Here is a 23,699-nt window from a genome sequence, read left to right on the forward strand (position 1 = left end):
TTCCCATCTTCAACCACCTATTAAATACTTAGGGGCATATTTATAATGAGGAGACGGAGTGAGGCGTTAGCCTTCCTGGCTTAACGCCACACTGCACCACTTCAGAAACGCAGGGCTGCACCATATTTACAACAATATGGTGCAGGCCTGTGTTTCCCCTGCGCTGGCGCTAAACTTAGCAGTCTAGCACCAACGCAGGCACCCTTGCACCCTAGTCCGCTTTGAGGGGAAGATTGTTTATGTGCAGGAAGGTCTCCTTCCTGCACATAAACAACCAATGGCAATTTGCTGTTTCTATATTTGCTGCACAACGATGCACACATGTAAACAGCACACATGAGGAGAAATAAAGCATTTCTCCTCGTTTTGCCTGTTTAAGACCAGGTTTTCTCTGGTCTTAATTTTGGCGCCGTATCCTATTTATGTCACCCTTGTAAATAGGGGGCAGTGTCAATATCAATTGCCCTCCCTTTCATGCTAAATACCGTGCAAAATGATGCCTTATTTACAAGGCGATTCAGAAAAGGGGGTGGTGATGGACAGAGTATCTGAGTTAAACAGAACACTCATACCCAGTCAAAAGATCAGGGCTTGATCCATCACCGTTTTTTAGCTCACTGCACCATCCCAGTTCAGAACCTGGCTACATGCAAATTAGTCTGTCCCTGGCACAGTGCATCATGGGAACAGGGCAGACCAAACTACCAAGCCAATTCTTTACTGGAAAGGAAACAATCTTCCGGGGACCGGTTTCTGTCATTGCAGCCGTCTTCGGCCCGGATTGCTTGAATCCTAATGGTGCAGTGAGCAAGGGACTCACATCCGAGCATACCCTGCCACTCCTATAGTGGCCAAAACGATTCAGAAAAGGGGGTGGTGATGGACAGAGCATCTGAGTTAAACAGAACACTCATACCCAGTCAAAAGACCAGGGCTTGATCCATCACCGCTTTTTAGCTCACTGCACCATCCCAGTTCAGAACCTGGCTACATGCAAATTAGGCTGTCCCTGGCCCAGTGCATCATGGGAACAGGGCAGACCAAACTACCAAGCCAATTCTTTACTGGAAAGGAAACAAGCTTCCGGGGACCGGTTTCTGGCATTGCAGCCATCTTCGGCCCGGCTTGCTTGAATCCTAATGGTGCAGTGAGCAAGGGACTCACATCCGAGCATACCCTGCCACTCCTATAGTGGCCAAAACGATTCAGAAAAGGGGGTGGTGATGGACAGAGCATCTGAGTTAAACAGAACACTCATACCCAGTTAAAAGATCAGGGCTTGATCCATCACCGTTTTTTAGCTCACTGCACCATCCCAGTTCAGAACCTGGCTACATGCAAATTAGTCTGTCCCTGGCCCAGTGCATCATGGGAACAGGGCAGACCAAACTACCAAGCCAATTCTTTACTGAAAAGGAAACAAGCTTCCGGGGACCGGTTTCTGGCATTGCAGCCGTCTTTGGCCTGGCTTGCTTGAATCCTAATGGTGCAGTGAGCAAGGGACTCACATCTGAGCATACCCTGCCACTCCTATAGTGGCCAAAACGATTCAGAAAAGGGGGTGGTGATGGACAGAGCATCTGAGTTAAACAGAACACTCATACCCAGTCAAAAGATCAGGGCTTGATCCATCACCGTTTTTTAGCTCACTGCACCATCCCAGTTCAGAACCTGGCTACATGCAAATTAGTCTGTCCCTGGCCCAGTGCATCATGGGAACAGGGCAGACCAAACTACCAAGCCAATTCTTTACTGGAAAGGAAACAAGCTTCCGGGGACCGGTTTCTGGCATTGCAGCCGTCTTTGGCCCAGCTTGCTTGAATCCTGATGGTGCAGTGAGCAAGGGACTCACATCTGAGCATACCCTGCCACTCCTGTAGTGGCCAAAACGATTCAGAAAAGGGGGTGGTGATGGACAGAGCATCTGAGTTAAACAGAACACTCATACCCAGTCAAAAGATCAGGGCTTGATCCATCACCGTTTTTTAGCTCACTGCACCATCCCAGTTCAGAACCTGGCTACATGCAAATTAGTCTGTCCCTAGCCCAGTGCATCATGGGAACAGGGCAGACCAAACTACCAAGCCAATTCTTTACTGGAAAGGAAACAAGCTTCCGGGGACTGGTTTCTGGCATTGCAGCCGTCTTCGGCCCGGCTTGCTTGAATCCTAATGGTGCAGTGAGCAAGGGACTCACATCTGAGCATACCCTGCCACTCCTATAGTGGCCAAAACGATTCAGAAAAGGGGGTGGTGATGGACAGAGCATCTGAGTTAAACAGAACACTCATACCCAGTCAAAAGATCAGGGCTTGATCCATCACCGTTTTTTAGCTCACTGCACCATCCCAGTTCAGAACCTGGCTACATGCAAATTAGTCTGTCCCTGGCCCAGTGCATCATGGGAACAGGGCAGACCAAACTACCAAGCCAATTCTTTACTGGAAAGGAAACAAGCTTCCGGGGACCGGTTTAAGGCATTGCAGCCGTCTTCGGCCCGGCTTGCTTGAATCCCAATGGTGCAGTGAGCAAGGGACTCACATCTGCGCATACCCTGCCACTCCTATAGTGGCCAAAACGATTCAGAAAAGGGGGTGGTGATGGACAGAGCATCTGAGTTAAACAGAACACTCATACCCAGTCAAAAGATCAGGGCTTGATCCTTCACCGTTTTTTAGCTCACTGCACCATCCCAGTTCAGAACCTGGCTACATGCAAATTAGTCTGTCCCTGGCCCAGTGCATCATGGGAACAGGGCAGACCAAACTACCAAGCCAATTCTTTACTGGAAAGGAAACAAGCTTCCGGGGACCGGTTTCTGGCATTGCAGCCGTCTTCGGCCTGGCTTGCTTGAATCCTAATGGTGCAGTGAGCAAGGGACTCACATCTAAGCATACCCTGCCACTCCTATAGTGGCCAAAACGATTCAGAAAAGGGGGTGGTGATGGACAGAGCATCTGAGTTAAACAGAACACTCATACCCAGTCAAAAGATCAGGGCTTGATCCATCACCGTTTTTTAGCTCACTGCACCATCCCAGTTCAGAACCTGGCTACATGCAAATTAGTCTGTCCCTGGCCCAGTGCATCATGGGAACAGGGCAGACCAAACTACCAAGCCAATTCTTTACTGGAAAGGAAACAAGCTTCCGGGGACCGGTTTCTGGCATTGCAGCCGTCTTTAGCCCAGCTTGCTTGAATCCTGATGGTGCAGTGAGCAAGGGACTCACATCTGAGCATACCCTGCCACTCCTATAGTGGCCAAAACGATTCAGAAAAGGGGGTGGTGATGGACAGAGCATCTGAGTTAAACAGAACACTCATACCCAGTCAAAAGATCAGGGCTTGATCCATCACCGTTTTTTAGCCCACTGCACCATCCCAGTTCAGAACCTGGCTACATGCAAATTAGTCTGTCCCTAGCCCAGTGCATCATGGGAACAGGGCAGACCAAACTACCAAGTCAATTCTTTACTGGAAAGGAAACAAGCTTCCGGGGACCGGTTTCTGGCATTGCGGCCGTCTTCGGCCCGGCTTGCTTGAATCCTAATGGTGCAGTGAGCAAGGGACTCACATCTGAGCATACCCTGCCACTCCTATAGTGGCCAAAACGATTCAGAAAAGGGGGTGGTGATGGACAGAGCATCTGAGTTAAACAGAACACTCATACCCAGTCAAAAGATCAGGGCTTGATCCATCACCGTTTTTAAGCTCACTGCACCATCCCAGTTCAGAACCTGGCTACATGCAAATTAGTCTGTCCCTGGCCCAGTGCATCATGGGAACAGGGCAGACCAAACTACCAAGCCAATTCTTTACTGGAAAGGAAACAAGCTTCCGGGGACCGGTTTCAGGCATTGCAGCCGTCTTCGGCCCGGCTTGCTTGAATCCTGATGGTGCAGTGAGCAAGGGACTCATGTCTGAGCATACCCTGCCACTCCTATAGTGGCCAAAACGATTCAGAAAAGGGGGTGGTGATGGACACAGCATCTGAGTTAAACAGAACACTCATACCCAGTCAAAAGATCAGGGCTTGATCCATCACCGTTTTTTAGCTCACTGCACCATCCCAGTTCAGAACCTGGCTACATGCAAATAAGTCTGTCCCTGGCCCAGTGCATCATGGGAACAGGGCAGACCAAACTACCAAGCCAATTCTTTACTGGATAGGAAACAAGCTTCCGGGGACCGGTTTCTGGCATTGCAGCCGTCTTCGGCCCGGCTTGCTTGAATCCTAATGGTGCAGTGAGCAAGGGACTCACATCTGAGCATACCCTGCCACTCCTATAGTGGCCAAAACGATTCAGAAAAGGGGGTGGTGATGGACAGAGCATCTGAGTTAAACAGAACACTCATACCCAGCCAAAAGATCAGGGCTTGATCCATCACCGTTTTTTAGCTCACTGCACCATCCCAGTTCAGAACCTGGCTACATGCAAATTAGTCTGTCCCTGGCCCAGTGCATCATGGGAACAGGGCAGACCAAACTACCAAGCCAATTCTTTACTGGAAAGGAAACAAGCTTCCGGGGACCGGTTTCTGGCATTGCAGCCGTCTTTGGCCCGGCTTGCTTGAATCCTGATGGTGCAGTGAGCAAGGGACTCACATCTGAGCATACCCTGTCACTCCTATAGTGGCCAAAACGATTCAGAAAAGGGGGTGGTGATGGACAGAGCATCTGAGTTAAACAGAACACTCATACCCAGTCAAAAGATCAGGGCTTGATCCATCACTGTTTTTTAGCTCACTGCACCATCCCAGTTCAGAACCTGGCTACATGCAAATTAGTCTGTCCCTGGCCCAGTGCATCATGGGAACAGGGCAGACCAAACTACTAAGCCAATTCCTTACTGGAAAGGAAACAAGCTTCCGGGGACCGGTTTCTGGCATTGCAGCCGTCTTCGGCCCGGCTTGCTTGAATCCTAATGGTGCAGTGAGCAAGGGACTCACATCTGAGCATACCCTGCCACTCCTATAGTGGCCAAAACGATTCAGAAAAGGGGGTGGTGATGGACAGAGCATCTGAGTTAAACAGAACACTCATACCCAGTCAAAAGATCAGGGCTTGATCCATTCCATTTCCAGTAAAGAATTGGCTTGGTAGTTTGGTCTGCCCTGTTTCCATGATGCACTGGGCCAGGCACAGACTAATTTGCATGTAGCCAGGTTCTGAACTGGGATGGTGCAGTGAGCTAAAAAACGGTGATGGATCAAGCCCTGATCTTTTGACTGGGTATGAGTGTTCTGTTTAACTCAGATGCTCTGTCCATCACCACCCCCTTTTCTGAATCGTTTTGGCCACTATAGGAGTGGCAGGGTATGCTCAGACATGAGTTCCTTGCTCACTGCACCATCAGGATTCAAGCAAGCCGGGCCGAAGACGGCTGCAATGCCAGAAACCGGTCCCCGGAAGCTTGTTTCCTTTCCAGTAAAGAATTGGCTTGGTAGTTTGGTCTGCCCTGTTCCCATGATGCACTGGGCCAGGGACAGACTAATTTGCATGTAGCCAGGTTCTGAACTGGGATGGTGCAGTGAACTAAAAAACGGTGATATATCAAGCTCTGATCTTTTGACTGGGTATGAGTGTTCTGTTTAACTCAGATGCTCTGTCCATCACCACCCCCTTTTCTGAATCGTTTTGGCCACTATAGGAGTGGCAGGGTATGCTCAGACATGAGTCCCTTGCTCACTGCACCATCAGGATTCAAGCAAGCCGGGCCGAAGACGGCTGCAATGCCAGAAACCGGTCCCCGGAAGCTTGTTTCCTTTCCAGTAAAGAATTGGCTTAGTAGTTTGGTCTGCCCTGTTCCCATGATGCACTGGGCCAGGGACAGACTAATTTGCATGTAGCCAGGTTCTGAACTGAGATGGTTTAGTGAGCTAAAAAACGGTGATGGATCAAGCCCTTATCTTTTGACTGGGTATGAGTGTTCTGTTTAACTCAGATGCTCTGTCCATCACCACCCCCTTTTCTGAATCGTTTTGGCCACTATAGGAGTGGCAGGGTATGCTCAGACATGAGTCCCTTGCTCACTGCACCATCAGGATTCAAGCAAGCCGGGCCGAAGACGGCTGCAAAGCCAGAAACCGGTCCCCGGAAGCTTGTTTCCTTTCCAGTAAAGAATTGGCTTGGTAGTTTGGTCTGCCCTGTTCCCATGATGCACTGGGCCAGGGACAGACTAATTTGCATGTAGCCAAGTTCTGAACTGGGATGGTGCAGTGAGCTAAAAAACGGTGATGGATCAAGCCCTGATCTTTTGACTGGGTATGAGTGTTCTGTTTAACTCAGATGCTCTGTCCATCACCACCCCCTTTTCTGAATCGTTTTGGCCACTATAGGATTGGCAGGGTATGCTCAGACATGAGTCCCTTGCTCACTGCACCATCAGGATTCAAGCAAGCCGGGCCGAAGACGGCTGCAATGCCAGAAACCGGTCCCCGGAAGGTTGTTTCCTTTCCAGTAAAGAATTGGCTTGGTAGTTTGGTCTGCCCTGTTCCCATGATGCACTGGGCCAGGGACAGACTAATTTGCATGTAGCCAGGTTCTGAACTGGGATGGTGCAGTGAGCTTAAAAACGGTGATGGATCAAGCCCTGATCTTTTGACTGGGTATGAGTGTTCTGTTTAACTCAGATGCTCTGTCCATCACCACCCCCTTTTCTGAATCGTTTTGGCCACTATAGGAGTGGCAGGGTATGCTCAGACATGAGTCTCTTGCTCACTGCACCATCAGGATTCAAGCAAGCCGGGACGAAGACGGCTGCAATGCCAGAAACCGGTCCCCGGAAGCTTGTTTCCTTTCCAGTAAAGAATTGGCTTGGTAGTTTGGTCTGCCCTGTTCCCATGATGCACTGGGCCAGGGACAGACTAATTTGCATGTAGCCAAGTTCTGAACTGGGATGGTGCAGTGAGCTAAAAAACGGTGATGGATCAAGCCCTGATCTTTTGACTGGGTATGAGTGTTCTGTTTAACTCAGATGCTCTGTCCATCACCACCCCCTTTTCTGAATCGTTTTGGCCACTATAGGAGTGGCAAGGTATGCTCAGACATGAGTCCCTTGCTCACTGCACCATCAGGATTCAAGCAAGCCGGGCCGAAGACGGCTGCAATGCCAGAAACCGGTTTCCGGAAGCTTGTTTCCTTTCCAGTAAAGAATTGGCTTGGTAGTTTGGTCTGCCCTGTTCCCATGATGCACTGGGCCAGGGACAGACTAATTTGCATGTAGCCAGGTTCTGAACTGGGATGGTGCAGTGAGCTAAAAAACGGTGATGGATCAAGCCCTGATCTTTTGACTGGGTATGAGTGTTCTGTTTAACTCAGATGCTGTGTCCATCACCACCCCCTTTTCTGAATCGTTTTGGCCACTATAGGAGTGGCAGGGTATGCTCAGACATGAGTCCCTTGCTCACTGCACCATCAGGATTCAAGCAAGCCGGGCCGAAGACGGCTGCAATGCCAGAAACCGGTCCCCGGAAGGTTGTTTCCTTTCCAGTAAAGAATTGGCTTGGTAGTTTGGTCTGCCCTGTTCCCATGATGCACTGGGCCAGGGACAGACTAATTTGCATGTAGCCAGGTTCTGAACTGGGATGGTGCAGTGAGCTTAAAAACGGTGATGGATCAAGCCCTGATCTTTTGACTGGGTATGAGTGTTCTGTTTAACTCAGATGCTCTGTCCATCACCACCCCCTTTTCTGAATCGTTTTGGCCACTATAGGAGTGGCAGGGTATGCTCAGACATGAGTCTCTTGCTCACTGCACCATCAGGATTCAAGCAAGCCGGGACGAAGACGGCTGCAATGCCAGAAACCGGTCCCCGGAAGCTTGTTTCCTTTCCAGTAAAGAATTGGCTTGGTAGTTTGGTCTGCCCTGTTCCCATGATGCACTGGGCCAGGGACAGACTAATTTGCATGTAGCCAAGTTCTGAACTGGGATGGTGCAGTGAGCTAAAAAACGGTGATGGATCAAGCCCTGATCTTTTGACTGGGTATGAGTGTTCTGTTTAACTCAGATGCTCTGTCCATCACCACCCCCTTTTCTGAATCGTTTTGGCCACTATAGGAGTGGCAAGGTATGCTCAGACATGAGTCCCTTGCTCACTGCACCATCAGGATTCAAGCAAGCCGGGCCGAAGACGGCTGCAATGCCAGAAACCGGTTTCCGGAAGCTTGTTTCCTTTCCAGTAAAGAATTGGCTTGGTAGTTTGGTCTGCCCTGTTCCCATGATGCACTGGGCCAGGGACAGACTAATTTGCATGTAGCCAGGTTCTGAACTGGGATGGTGCAGTGAGCTAAAAAACGGTGATGGATCAAGCCCTGATCTTTTGACTGGGTATGAGTGTTCTGTTTAACTCAGATGCTGTGTCCATCACCACCCCCTTTTCTGAATCGTTTTGGCCACTATAGGAGTGGCAGGGTATGCTCAGACATGAGTCCCTTGCTCACTGCACCATCAGGATTCAAGCAAGCCGGGCCGAAGACGGCTGCAATGCCAGAAACCGGTCCCCGGAAGCTTGTCTCCTTTCCAGTAAAGAATTGGCTGGGTAGTTTGGTCTGCCCTGTTCCCATGATGCACTGGGCCAGGGACAGACTAATTTGCATGTAGCCAGGTTCTGAACTGGGATGGTGCAGTGAGCTAAAAAACGGTGATGGATCAAGCCCTGATCTTTTGACTGGGTATGAGTGTTCTGTTTAACTCAGATGCTCTGTCCATCACCACCCCCTTTTCTGAATCGTTTTGGCCACTATAGGAGTGGCAGGGTATGCTCAGACATGAGTCCCTTGCTCACTGCACCATCAGGATTCAAGCAAGCCGGGCCGAAGACGGCTGCAATGCCAGAAACCGGTCCCCGGAAGCTTGTTTCCTTTCCAGTAAAGAATTGGCTTGGTAGTTTGGTCTGCCCTGTTCCCATGATGCACTGGGCCAGGGACATACTAATTTGCATGTAGCCAGGTTCTGAACTGGGATGGTGCAGTGTACTAAAAAACGGTGATGGATCAAGCCCTGATTTTTTGACTGGGTATGAGTGTTCTGTTTAACTCAGATGCTCTGTCCATCACCACCCCCTTTTCTGAATCGTTTTGGCCACTATAGGAGTGGCAGGGTATGCTCAGACATGAGTCCCTTGCTCACTGCACCATCAGGATTCAAGCAAGCCGGGCCGAAGACGGGCTGCAATGCCAGAAACCGGTCCCCGGAAGCTTGTTTCCTTTCCAGTAAAGAATTGGCTTGGTAGTTTGGTCTGCCCTGTTCCCATGATGCACTGGGCCAGGGACAGACTAATATGCATGTAGCCAGGTTCTGAACTGGGATGGTTTAGTGAGCTAAAAAACGGTGATGGATCAAGCCCTGATCTTTTGACTGGGTATGAGTGTTCTGTTTAACTCAGATGCTCTGTCCATCACCACCCCCTTTTCTGAATCGTTTTGGCCACTATAGGAGTGGCAGGGTATGCTCAGACATGAGTCCCTTGCTCACTGCACCATCAGGATTCAAGCAAGCCGAGCCGAAGACGGCTGCAATGCCAGAAACCGGTCCCCGGAAGCTTGTTTCCTTTCCAGTAAAGAATTGGCTTGGTAGTTTGGTCTGCCCTGTTCCCATGATGCACTGGGCCAGGGACAGACTAATTTGCATATAGCCAGGTTCTGAACTGGGATGGTGCAGTGAGCTAAAAAACGGTGATGGATCAAGCCCTGATCTTTTGACTGGGTATGAGTGTTCTGTTTAACTCAGATGCTCTGTCCATCACCACACCCTTTTCTGAATCGTTTTGGCCACTATAGGATTGGCAGGGTATGCTCAGACATGAGTCCCTTGCTCACTGCACCATCAGGATTCAAGCAAGCCGGGCCGAAGACGGCTGCAATGCCAGAAACTGGTCCCCGGAAGCTTGTTTCCTTTCCAGTAAAGAATTGGCTTGGTAGTGTGGTCTGCCCTGTTCCCATGATGCACTGGGCCAGGGACAGACTAATTTGCATGTAGCCAGGTTCTGAACTGGGATGGTGCAGTGAGCTAAAAAACGGTGATGGATCAAGCCCTGATCTTTTGACTGGGTATGAGTGTTCTGTTTAACTCAGATGCTCTGTCCATCACCACCCCCTTTTCTGAATCGTTTTGGTCACTATAGGAGTGGCAGGGTATGCTCAGACATGAGTCCCTTGCTCACTGCACCATCAGGATTCAAGCAAGCCGGGCCGAAGACGGCTGCAATGCCAGAAACCGGTCCCCGGAAGCTTGTTTCCTTTCCAGTAAAGAATTGGCTTGGTAGTTTGGTCTGCCCTGTTCCCATGATGCACTGGGCCAGGGACAGACTAATTTGCATGTAGCCAGGTTCTGAACTGGGATGGTGCAGTGAGCTAAAAAACGGTGATGGATCAAGCCCTGATCTTTTGACTGGGTATGAGTGTTCTGTTTAACTCAGATGCTGTGTCCATCACCACCCCCTTTTCTGAATCGTTTTGGCCACTATAGGAGTGGCAGGGTATGCTCAGACATGAGTCCCTTGCTCACTGCACCATCAGGATTCAAGCAAGCCGGGCCGAAGACGGCTGCAATGCCAGAAACCGGTCCCCGGAAGGTTGTTTCCTTTCCAGTAAAGAATTGGCTTGGTAGTTTGGTCTGCCCTGTTCCCATGATGCACTGGGCCAGGGACAGACTAATTTGCATGTAGCCAGGTTCTGAACTGGGATGGTGCAGTGAGCTTAAAAACGGTGATGGATCAAGCCCTGATCTTTTGACTGGGTATGAGTGTTCTGTTTAACTCAGATGCTCTGTCCATCACCACCCCCTTTTCTGAATCGTTTTGGCCACTATAGGAGTGGCAGGGTATGCTCAGACATGAGTCTCTTGCTCACTGCACCATCAGGATTCAAGCAAGCCGGGACGAAGACGGCTGCAATGCCAGAAACCGGTCCCTGGAAGCTTGTTTCCTTTCCAGTAAAGAATTGGCTTGGTAGTTTGGTCTGCCCTGTTCCCATGATGCACTGGGCCAGGGACAGACTAATTTGCATGTAGCCAAGTTCTGAACTGGGATGGTGCAGTGAGCTAAAAAACGGTGATGGATCAAGCCCTGATCTTTTGACTGGGTATGAGTGTTCTGTTTAACTCAGATGCTCTGTCCATCACCACCCCCTTTTCTGAATCGTTTTGGCCACTATAGGAGTGGCAAGGTATGCTCAGACATGAGTCCCTTGCTCACTGCACCATCAGGATTCAAGCAAGCCGGGCCGAAGACGGCTGCAATGCCAGAAACCGGTTTCCGGAAGCTTGTTTCCTTTCCAGTAAAGAATTGGCTTGGTAGTTTGGTCTGCCCTGTTCCCATGATGCACTGGGCCAGGGACAGACTAATTTGCATGTAGCCAGGTTCTGAACTGGGATGGTGCAGTGAGCTAAAAAACGGTGATGGATCAAGCCCTGATCTTTTGACTGGGTATGAGTGTTCTGTTTAACTCAGATGCTGTGTCCATCACCACCCCCTTTTCTGAATCGTTTTGGCCACTATAGGAGTGGCAGGGTATGCTCAGACATGAGTCCCTTGCTCACTGCACCATCAGGATTCAAGCAAGCCGGGCCGAAGACGGCTGCAATGCCAGAAACCGGTCCCCGGAAGCTTGTCTCCTTTCCAGTAAAGAATTGGCTGGGTAGTTTGGTCTGCCCTGTTCCCATGATGCACTGGGCCAGGGACAGACTAATTTGCATGTAGCCAGGTTCTGAACTGGGATGGTGCAGTGAGCTAAAAAACGGTGATGGATCAAGCCCTGATCTTTTGACTGGGTATGAGTGTTCTGTTTAACTCAGATGCTCTGTCCATCACCACCCCCTTTTCTGAATCGTTTTGGCCACTATAGGAGTGGCAGGGTATGCTCAGACATGAGTCCCTTGCTCACTGCACCATCAGGATTCAAGCAAGCCGGGCCGAAGACGGCTGCAATGCCAGAAACCGGTCCCCGGAAGCTTGTTTCCTTTCCAGTAAAGAATTGGCTTGGTAGTTTGGTCTGCCCTGTTCCCATGATGCACTGGGCCAGGGACATACTAATTTGCATGTAGCCAGGTTCTGAACTGGGATGGTGCAGTGTACTAAAAAACGGTGATGGATCAAGCCCTGATTTTTTGACTGGGTATGAGTGTTCTGTTTAACTCAGATGCTCTGTCCATCACCACCCCCTTTTCTGAATCGTTTTGGCCACTATAGGAGTGGCAGGGTATGCTCAGACATGAGTCCCTTGCTCACTGCACCATCAGGATTCAAGCAAGCCGGGCCGAAGACGGGCTGCAATGCCAGAAACCGGTCCCCGGAAGCTTGTTTCCTTTCCAGTAAAGAATTGGCTTGGTAGTTTGGTCTGCCCTGTTCCCATGATGCACTGGGCCAGGGACAGACTAATATGCATGTAGCCAGGTTCTGAACTGGGATGGTTTAGTGAGCTAAAAAACGGTGATGGATCAAGCCCTGATCTTTTGACTGGGTATGAGTGTTCTGTTTAACTCAGATGCTCTGTCCATCACCACCCCCTTTTCTGAATCGTTTTGGCCACTATAGGAGTGGCAGGGTATGCTCAGACATGAGTCCCTTGCTCACTGCACCATCAGGATTCAAGCAAGCCGAGCCGAAGACGGCTGCAATGCCAGAAACCGGTCCCCGGAAGCTTGTTTCCTTTCCAGTAAAGAATTGGCTTGGTAGTTTGGTCTGCCCTGTTCCCATGATGCACTGGGCCAGGGACAGACTAATTTGCATGTAGCCAGGTTCTGAACTGAGATGGTTTAGTGAGCTAAAAAACGGTGATGGATCAAGCCCTTATCTTTTGACTGGGTATGAGTGTTCTGTTTAACTCAGATGCTCTGTCCATCACCACCCCCTTTTCTGAATCGTTTTGGCCACTATAGGAGTGGCAGGGTATGCTCAGACATGAGTCCCTTGCTCACTGCACCATCAGGATTCAAGCAAGCCGGGCCGAAGACGGCTGCAAAGCCAGAAACCGGTCCCCGGAAGCTTGTTTCCTTTCCAGTAAAGAATTGGCTTGGTAGTTTGGTCTGCCCTGTTCCCATGATGCACTGGGCCAGGGACAGACTAATTTGCATGTAGCCAAGTTCTGAACTGGGATGGTGCAGTGAGCTAAAAAACGGTGATGGATCAAGCCCTGATCTTTTGACTGGGTATGAGTGTTCTGTTTAACTCAGATGCTCTGTCCATCACCACCCCCTTTTCTGAATCGTTTTGGCCACTATAGGATTGGCAGGGTATGCTCAGACATGAGTCCCTTGCTCACTGCACCATCAGGATTCAAGCAAGCCGGGCCGAAGACGGCTGCAATGCCAGAAACCGGTCCCCGGAAGGTTGTTTCCTTTCCAGTAAAGAATTGGCTTGGTAGTTTGGTCTGCCCTGTTCCCATGATGCACTGGGCCAGGGACAGACTAATTTGCATGTAGCCAGGTTCTGAACTGGGATGGTGCAGTGAGCTTAAAAACGGTGATGGATCAAGCCCTGATCTTTTGACTGGGTATGAGTGTTCTGTTTAACTCAGATGCTCTGTCCATCACCACCCCCTTTTCTGAATCGTTTTGGCCACTATAGGAGTGGCAGGGTATGCTCAGACATGAGTCTCTTGCTCACTGCACCATCAGGATTCAAGCAAGCCGGGACGAAGACGGCTGCAATGCCAGAAACCGGTCCCCGGAAGCTTGTTTCCTTTCCAGTAAAGAATTGGCTTGGTAGTTTGGTCTGCCCTGTTCCCATGATGCACTGGGCCAGGGACAGACTAATTTGCATGTAGCCAAGTTCTGAACTGGGATGGTGCAGTGAGCTAAAAAACGGTGATGGATCAAGCCCTGATCTTTTGACTGGGTATGAGTGTTCTGTTTAACTCAGATGCTCTGTCCATCACCACCCCCTTTTCTGAATCGTTTTGGCCACTATAGGAGTGGCAAGGTATGCTCAGACATGAGTCCCTTGCTCACTGCACCATCAGGATTCAAGCAAGCCGGGCCGAAGACGGCTGCAATGCCAGAAACCGGTTTCCGGAAGCTTGTTTCCTTTCCAGTAAAGAATTGGCTTGGTAGTTTGGTCTGCCCTGTTCCCATGATGCACTGGGCCAGGGACAGACTAATTTGCATGTAGCCAGGTTCTGAACTGGGATGGTGCAGTGAGCTAAAAAACGGTGATGGATCAAGCCCTGATCTTTTGACTGGGTATGAGTGTTCTGTTTAACTCAGATGCTGTGTCCATCACCACCCCCTTTTCTGAATCGTTTTGGCCACTATAGGAGTGGCAGGGTATGCTCAGACATGAGTCCCTTGCTCACTGCACCATCAGGATTCAAGCAAGCCGGGCCGAAGACGGCTGCAATGCCAGAAACCGGTCCCCGGAAGGTTGTTTCCTTTCCAGTAAAGAATTGGCTTGGTAGTTTGGTCTGCCCTGTTCCCATGATGCACTGGGCCAGGGACAGACTAATTTGCATGTAGCCAGGTTCTGAACTGGGATGGTGCAGTGAGCTTAAAAACGGTGATGGATCAAGCCCTGATCTTTTGACTGGGTATGAGTGTTCTGTTTAACTCAGATGCTCTGTCCATCACCACCCCCTTTTCTGAATCGTTTTGGCCACTATAGGAGTGGCAGGGTATGCTCAGACATGAGTCTCTTGCTCACTGCACCATCAGGATTCAAGCAAGCCGGGACGAAGACGGCTGCAATGCCAGAAACCGGTCCCCGGAAGCTTGTTTCCTTTCCAGTAAAGAATTGGCTTGGTAGTTTGGTCTGCCCTGTTCCCATGATGCACTGGGCCAGGGACAGACTAATTTGCATGTAGCCAAGTTCTGAACTGGGATGGTGCAGTGAGCTAAAAAACGGTGATGGATCAAGCCCTGATCTTTTGACTGGGTATGAGTGTTCTGTTTAACTCAGATGCTCTGTCCATCACCACCCCCTTTTCTGAATCGTTTTGGCCACTATAGGAGTGGCAAGGTATGCTCAGACATGAGTCCCTTGCTCACTGCACCATCAGGATTCAAGCAAGCCGGGCCGAAGACGGCTGCAATGCCAGAAACCGGTTTCCGGAAGCTTGTTTCCTTTCCAGTAAAGAATTGGCTTGGTAGTTTGGTCTGCCCTGTTCCCATGATGCACTGGGCCAGGGACAGACTAATTTGCATGTAGCCAGGTTCTGAACTGGGATGGTGCAGTGAGCTAAAAAACGGTGATGGATCAAGCCCTGATCTTTTGACTGGGTATGAGTGTTCTGTTTAACTCAGATGCTGTGTCCATCACCACCCCCTTTTCTGAATCGTTTTGGCCACTATAGGAGTGGCAGGGTATGCTCAGACATGAGTCCCTTGCTCACTGCACCATCAGGATTCAAGCAAGCCGGGCCGAAGACGGCTGCAATGCCAGAAACCGGTCCCCGGAAGCTTGTCTCCTTTCCAGTAAAGAATTGGCTGGGTAGTTTGGTCTGCCCTGTTCCCATGATGCACTGGGCCAGGGACAGACTAATTTGCATGTAGCCAGGTTCTGAACTGGGATGGTGCAGTGAGCTAAAAAACGGTGATGGATCAAGCCCTGATCTTTTGACTGGGTATGAGTGTTCTGTTTAACTCAGATGCTCTGTCCATCACCACCCCCTTTTCTGAATCGTTTTGGCCACTATAGGAGTGGCAGGGTATGCTCAGACATGAGTCCCTTGCTCACTGCACCATCAGGATTCAAGCAAGCCGGGCCGAAGACGGCTGCAATGCCAGAAACCGGTCCCCGGAAGCTTGTTTCCTTTCCAGTAAAGAATTGGCTTGGTAGTTTGGTCTGCCCTGTTCCCATGATGCACTGGGCCAGGGACATACTAATTTGCATGTAGCCAGGTTCTGAACTGGGATGGTGCAGTGTACTAAAAAACGGTGATGGATCAAGCCCTGATTTTTTGACTGGGTATGAGTGTTCTGTTTAACTCAGATGCTCTGTCCATCACCACCCCCTTTTCTGAATCGTTTTGGCCACTATAGGAGTGGCAGGGTATGCTCAGACATGAGTCCCTTGCTCACTGCACCATCAGGATTCAAGCAAGCCGGGCCGAAGACGGGCTGCAATGCCAGAAACCGGTCCCCGGAAGCTTGTTTCCTTTCCAGTAAAGAATTGGCTTGGTAGTTTGGTCTGCCCTGTTCCCATGATGCACTGGGCCAGGGACTGACTAATATGCATGTAGCCAGGTTCTGAACTGGGATGGTTTAGTGAGCTAAAAAACGGTGATGGATCAAGCCCTGATCTTTTGACTGGGTATGAGTGTTCTGTTTAACTCAGATGCTCTGTCCATCACCACCCCCTTTTCTGAATCGTTTTGGCCACTATAGGAGTGGCAGGGTATGCTCAGACATGAGTCCCTTGCTCACTGCACCATCAGGATTCAAGCAAGCCGAGCCGAAGACGGCTGCAATGCCAGAAACCGGTCCCCGGAAGCTTGTTTCCTTTCCAGTAAAGAATTGGCTTGGTAGTTTGGTCTGCCCTGTTCCCATGATGCACTGGGCCAGGGACAGACTAATTTGCATATAGCCAGGTTCTGAACTGGGATGGTGCAGTGAGCTAAAAAACGGTGATGGATCAAGCCCTGATCTTTTGACTGGGTATGAGTGTTCTGTTTAACTCAGATGCTCTGTCCATCACCACACCCTTTTCTGAATCGTTTTGGCCACTATAGGATTGGCAGGGTATGCTCAGACATGAGTCCCTTGCTCACTGCACCATCAGGATTCAAGCAAGCCGGGCCGAAGACGGCTGCAATGCCAGAAACTGGTCCCCGGAAGCTTGTTTCCTTTCCAGTAAAGAATTGGCTTGGTAGTGTGGTCTGCCCTGTTCCCATGATGCACTGGGCCAGGGACAGACTAATTTGCATGTAGCCAGGTTCTGAACTGGGATGGTGCAGTGAGCTAAAAAACGGTGATGGATCAAGCCCTGATCTTTTGACTGGGTATGAGTGTTCTGTTTAACTCAGATGCTCTGTCCATCACCACCCCCTTTTCTGAATCGTTTTGGTCACTATAGGAGTGGCAGGGTATGCTCAGACATGAGTCCCTTGCTCACTGCACCATCAGGATTCAAGCAAGCCGGGCCGAAGACGGCTGCAATGCCAGAAACCGGTCCCCGGAAGCTTGTTTCCTTTCCAGTAAAGAATTGGCTTGGTAGTTTGGTCTGCCCTGTTCCCATGATGCACTGGGCCAGGGACAGACTAATTTGCATGTAGCCAGGTTCTGAACTGGGATGGTGCAGTGAGCTAAAAAACGGTGATGGATCAAGCCCTGATCTTTTGACTGGGTATGAGTGTTCTGTTTAACTCAGATGCTGTGTCCATCACCACCCCCTTTTCTGAATCGTTTTGGCCACTATAGGAGTGGCAGGGTATGCTCAGACATGAGTCCCTTGCTCACTGCACCATCAGGATTCAAGCAAGCCGGGCCGAAGACGGCTGCAATGCCAGAAACCGGTCCCCGGAAGGTTGTTTCCTTTCCAGTAAAGAATTGGCTTGGTAGTTTGGTCTGCCCTGTTCCCATGATGCACTGGGCCAGGGACAGACTAATTTGCATGTAGCCAGGTTCTGAACTGGGATGGTGCAGTGAGCTTAAAAACGGTGATGGATCAAGCCCTGATCTTTTGACTGGGTATGAGTGTTCTGTTTAACTCAGATGCTCTGTCCATCACCACCCCCTTTTCTGAATCGTTTTGGCCACTATAGGAGTGGCAGGGTATGCTCAGACATGAGTCTCTTGCTCACTGCACCATCAGGATTCAAGCAAGCCGGGACGAAGACGGCTGCAATGCCAGAAACCGGTCCCTGGAAGCTTGTTTCCTTTCCAGTAAAGAATTGGCTTGGTAGTTTGGTCTGCCCTGTTCCCATGATGCACTGGGCCAGGGACAGACTAATTTGCATGTAGCCAAGTTCTGAACTGGGATGGTGCAGTGAGCTAAAAAACGGTGATGGATCAAGCCCTGATCTTTTGACTGGGTATGAGTGTTCTGTTTAACTCAGATGCTCTGTCCATCACCACCCCCTTTTCTGAATCGTTTTGGCCACTATAGGAGTGGCAAGGTATGCTCAGACATGAGTCCCTTGCTCACTGCACCATCAGGATTCAAGCAAGCCGGGCCGAAGACGGCTGCAATGCCAGAAACCGGTTTCCGGAAGCTTGTTTCCTTTCCAGTAAAGAATTGGCTTGGTAGTTTGGTCTGCCCTGTTCCCATGATGCACTGGGCCAGGGACAGACTAATTTGCATGTAGCCAGGTTCTGAACTGGGATGGTGCAGTGAGCTAAAAAACGGTGATGGATCAAGCCCTGATCTTTTGACTGGGTATGAGTGTTCTGTTTAACTCAGATGCTGTGTCCATCACCACCCCCTTTTCTGAATCGTTTTGGCCACTATAGGAGTGGCAGGGTATGCTCAGACATGAGTCCCTTGCTCACTGCACCATCAGGATTCAAGCAAGCCGGGCCGAAGACGGCTGCAATGCCAGAAACCGGTCCCCGGAAGCTTGTCTCCTTTCCAGTAAAGAATTGGCTGGGTAGTTTGGTCTGCCCTGTTCCCATGATGCACTGGGCCAGGGACAGACTAATTTGCATGTAGCCAGGTTCTGAACTGGGATGGTGCAGTGAGCTAAAAAACGGTGATGGATCAAGCCCTGATCTTTTGACTGGGTATGAGTGTTCTGTTTAACTCAGATGCTCTGTCCATCACCACCCCCTTTTCTGAATCGTTTTGGCCACTATAGGAGTGGCAGGGTATGCTCAGACATGAGTCCCTTGCTCACTGCACCATCAGGATTCAAGCAAGCCGGGCCGAAGACGGCTGCAATGCCAGAAACCGGTCCCCGGAAGCTTGTTTCCTTTCCAGTAAAGAATTGGCTTGGTAGTTTGGTCTGCCCTGTTCCCATGATGCACTGGGCCAGGGACATACTAATTTGCATGTAGCCAGGTTCTGAACTGGGATGGTGCAGTGTACTAAAAAACGGTGATGGATCAAGCCCTGATTTTTTGACTGGGTATGAGTGTTCTGTTTAACTCAGATGCTCTGTCCATCACCACCCCCTTTTCTGAATCGTTTTGGCCACTATAGGAGTGGCAGGGTATGCTCAGACATGAGTCCCTTGCTCACTGCACCATCAGGATTCAAGCAAGCCGGGCCGAAGACGGGCTGCAATGCCAGAAACCGGTCCCCGGAAGCTTGTTTCCTTTCCAGTAAAGAATTGGCTTGGTAGTTTGGTCTGCCCTGTTCCCATGATGCACTGGGCCAGGGACAGACTAATATGCATGTAGCCAGGTTCTGAACTGGGATGGTTTAGTGAGCTAAAAAACGGTGATGGATCAAGCCCTGATCTTTTGACTGGGTATGAGTGTTCTGTTTAACTCAGATGCTCTGTCCATCACCACCCCCTTTTCTGAATCGTTTTGGCCACTATAGGAGTGGCAGGGTATGCTCAGACATGAGTCCCTTGCTCACTGCACCATCAGGATTCAAGCAAGCCGAGCCGAAGACGGCTGCAATGCCAGAAACCGGTCCCCGGAAGCTTGTTTCCTTTCCAGTAAAGAATTGGCTTGGTAGTTTGGTCTGCCCTGTTCCCATGATGCACTGGGCCAGGGACAGACTAATTTGCATATAGCCAGGTTCTGAACTGGGATGGTGCAGTGAGCTAAAAAACGGTGATGGATCAAGCCCTGATCTTTTGACTGGGTATGAGTGTTCTGTTTAACTCAGATGCTCTGTCCATCACCACACCCTTTTCTGAATCGTTTTGGCCACTATAGGATTGGCAGGGTATGCTCAGACATGAGTCCCTTGCTCACTGCACCATCAGGATTCAAGCAAGCCGGGCCGAAGACGGCTGCAATGCCAGAAACTGGTCCCCGGAAGCTTGTTTCCTTTCCAGTAAAGAATTGGCTTGGTAGTGTGGTCTGCCCTGTTCCCATGATGCACTGGGCCAGGGACAGACTAATTTGCATGTAGCCAGGTTCTGAACTGGGATGGTGCAGTGAGCTAAAAAACGGTGATGGATCAAGCCCTGATCTTTTGACTGGGTATGAGTGTTCTGTTTAACTCAGATGCTCTGCCCATCACCACCCCCTTTTCTGAATCGTTTTGGTCACTATAGGAGTGGCAGGGTATGCTCAGACATGAGTCCCTTGCTCACTGCACCATCAGGATTCAAGCAAGCCGGGCCGAAGACGGCTGCAATGCCAGAAACCGGTCCCCGGAAGCTTGTTTCCTTTCCAGTAAAGAATTGGCTTGGTAGTTTGGTCTGCCCTGTTCCCATGATGCACTGGGCCAGGGACAGACTAATTTGCATGTAGCCAGGTTCTGAACTGGGATGGTGCAGTGAGCTAAAAAACGGTGATGGATCAAGCCCTGATCTTTTGACTGGGTATGAGTGTTCTGCTTAACTCAGATGCTCTGTCCATCACCACCCCCTTTTCTGAATCGTTTTGGCCACTATAGGAGTGGCAGGGTGTGCTCAGACATGAGTCCCTTGCTCACTGCACCATCAGGATTCAAGCAAGCCGGGCCGAAGATGGCTGCAATGCCAGAAACCGGTCCCCGGAAGCTTGTTTCCTTTCCAGTAAAGAATTGGCTTGGTAGTTTTGTCTGCCCTGTTCCCATGATGCACTGGGCCAGGGTCAGACTAATTTGCATGTAGCCAGGTTCTGAACTGGGATGGTGCAGTGAGCTAAAAAACGGTGATGGATCAAGCCCTGATCTTTTGACTGGGTATGAGTGTTCTGTTTAACTCAGATGCTCTGTCCATCACCACCCCCTTTTCTGAATCGTTTTGGCCACTATAGGATTGGCAGGGTAAGCTCAGACATGAGTCCCTTGCTCACTGCACCATCAGGATTCAAGCAAGCCGGGCCGAAGACGGCTGCAATGCCAGAAACCGGTCCCCGGAAGCTTGTTTCCTTTCCAGTAAAGAATTGGCTTGGTAGTTTGGTCTGCCCTGTTCCCATGATGCACTGGGCCAGGGACAGACTAATTTGCATGTAGCCAGGTTCTGAACTGGGATGGTGCAGTGAGCTAAAAAACGATGATGGATCAAGCCCTGATCTTTTGACTGGGTATGAGTGTTCTGTTTAACTCAGATGCTCTGTCCATCACCACCCCTTTTCTGAATCGTTTTGGCCACTATAGGATTGGCAGGGTATGCTCAGACATGAGTCCCTTGCTCACTGCACCATCAGGATTCAAGCAAGCCGGGCCGAAGACGGCTGCAATGCCAGAAACCGGTCCCCGGAAGCTTGTTTCCTTTCCAGGAAAGAATTGGCTTGGTAGTTTGGTCTGCCCTGTTCCCATGATGCACTGGGCCAGGGACAGACTAATTTGCATGTAGGCAGGTTCTGAACTGGGATGGTGCAGTGAGCTAAAAAACGGTGATGGATCAAGCCCTGATCTTTTGACTGGGTATGAGTGTTCTGTTTAACTCAGATGCTCTGTCCATCACCACCCCCTTTTCTGAATCGTTTTGGCCACTATAGGAGTGGCAGGGTATGCTCAGACATGAGTCCCTTGCTCACTGCACCATCAGGAATCAAGCAAGCCGGGCCGAAGACGGCTGCAATGCCAGAAACCGGTCCCCGGAAGCTTGTTTCCTTTCCAGTAAAGAATTGGCTTGGTAGTTTGGTCTGCCCTGTTCCCATGATGCACTGGGCCAGGGACAGACTAATTTGCATGTAGCCAGGTTCAGAACTGGGATGGTGCAGTGAGCTAAAAAACGGTGATGGATCAAGCCCTGATCTTTTGACTGGGTATGAGTGTTCTGTTTAACTCAGATGCTCTGTCCATCACCACCCCCTTTTCTGAATCGTTTTGGCCACTATAGGAGTGGCAGGGTATGCTCAGACATGAGTCTCTTGCTCACTGCACCATCAGGATTCAAGCAAGCCGGGACGAAGACGGCTGCAATGCCAGAAACCGGTCCCCGGAAGCTTGTTTCCTTTCCAGTAAAGAATTGGCTTGGTAGTTTGGTCTGCCCTGTTCCCATGATGCACTGGGCCAGGGACAGACTAATTTGCATGTAGCCAGGTTCTGAACTGGGATGGTGCAGTGAGCTAAAAAACGGTGATGGATCAAGCCCTGATCTTTTGACTAGGTATGAGTGTTCTGTTTAACTCAGATGCTCTGTCCATCACCACCCCCTTTTCTGAATCGTTTTGGCCACTATAGGAGTGGCAGGGTATGCTCAGACATGAGTCCCTTGCTCACTGCACCATCAGGATTCAAGCAAGCCGGGCAGAAGACGGCTGCAATGCCAGAAACCGGTCCCCGGAAGCTTGTTTCCTTTCCAGTAAAGAATTGGCTTGGTAGTTTGGTCTGCCCTGTTCCCATGATGCACTGGGCCAGGGACAGACTAATTTGCATGTAGCCAAGTTCTGAACTGGGATGGTGCAGTGAGCTAAAAAACGGTGATGGATCAAGCCCTGATCTTTTGACTGAGTATGAGTGTTCTGTTTAACTCAGATGCTCTGTCCATCACCACCCCCTTTTCTGAATCGTTTTGGCCACTATAGGAGTGGCAGGGTATGCTCAGACATGAGTCCCTTGCTCACTGCACCATCAGGATTCAAGCAAGCCGGGCCGAAGACGGCTGCAATGCCAGAAACCGGTCGCCGGAAGCTTGTTTCCTTTCCAGTAAAGAATTGGCTTGGTAGTTTGGTCTTCCCTGTTCCCATGATGCACTTGGCCTGGGACAGACTAATTTGCATGTAGCCAGGTTCTGAACTGGGATGGTGCAGTGAGCTAAAAAACGGTGATGGATCAAGCCCTGATCTTTTGACTGGGTATGAGTGTTCTGTTTAACTCAGATGCTCTGTCCATCACCACCCCCTTTTCTGAATCGTTTTGGCCACTATAGGAGTGGCAGGGTATGCTCAGACATGAGTCCCTTGCTCACTGCACCATCAGGATTCAAGCAAGCCGGGCCGAAGACGGGCTGCAATGCCAGAAACCGGTCCCCGGAAGCTTGTTTCCTTTCCAGTAAAGAATTGGCTTGGTAGTTTGGTCTGCCCTGTTCCCATGATGCACTGGGCCAGGGACAGACTAATATGCATGTAGCCAGGTTCTGAACTGGGATGGTTTAGTGAGCTAAAAAACGGTGATGGATCAAGCCCTGATCTTTTGACTGGGTATGAGTGTTCTGTTTAACTCAGATGCTCTGTCCATCACCACCCCCTTTTCTGAATCGTTTTGGCCACTATAGGAGTGGCAGGGTATGCTCAGACATGAGTCCCTTGCTCACTGCACCATCAGGATTCAAGCAAGCCGAGCCGAAGACGGCTGCAATGCCAGAAACCGGTCCCCGGAAGCTTGTTTCCTTTCCAGTAAAGAATTGGCTTGGTAGTTTGGTCTGCCCTGTTCCCATGATACACTGGGCCAGGGACAGACTAATTTGCATATAGCCAGGTTCTGAACTGGGATGGTGCAGTGAGCTAAAAAACGGTGATGGATCAAGCCCTAATCTTTTGACTGGGTATGAGTGTTCTGTTTAACTCAGATGCTCTGTCCATCACCACCCCCTTTTCTGAATCGTTTTGGCCACTATAGGAGTGGCAGGGTATGCTCAGACATGAGTCCCTTGCTCACTGCACCATCAGGATTCAAGCAAGCCGGGCCGAAGACGGCTGCAATGCCAGAAACCGGTCGCCGGAAGCTTGTTTCCTTTCCAGTAAAGAATTGGCTTGGTAGTTTGGTCTTCCCTGTTC

The sequence above is a fragment of the Lissotriton helveticus genome, chromosome 6 (assembly GCF_964261635.1).
Source record: "Lissotriton helveticus chromosome 6, aLisHel1.1, whole genome shotgun sequence".
NCBI lineage: Eukaryota > Metazoa > Chordata > Amphibia > Caudata > Salamandridae > Lissotriton > Lissotriton helveticus.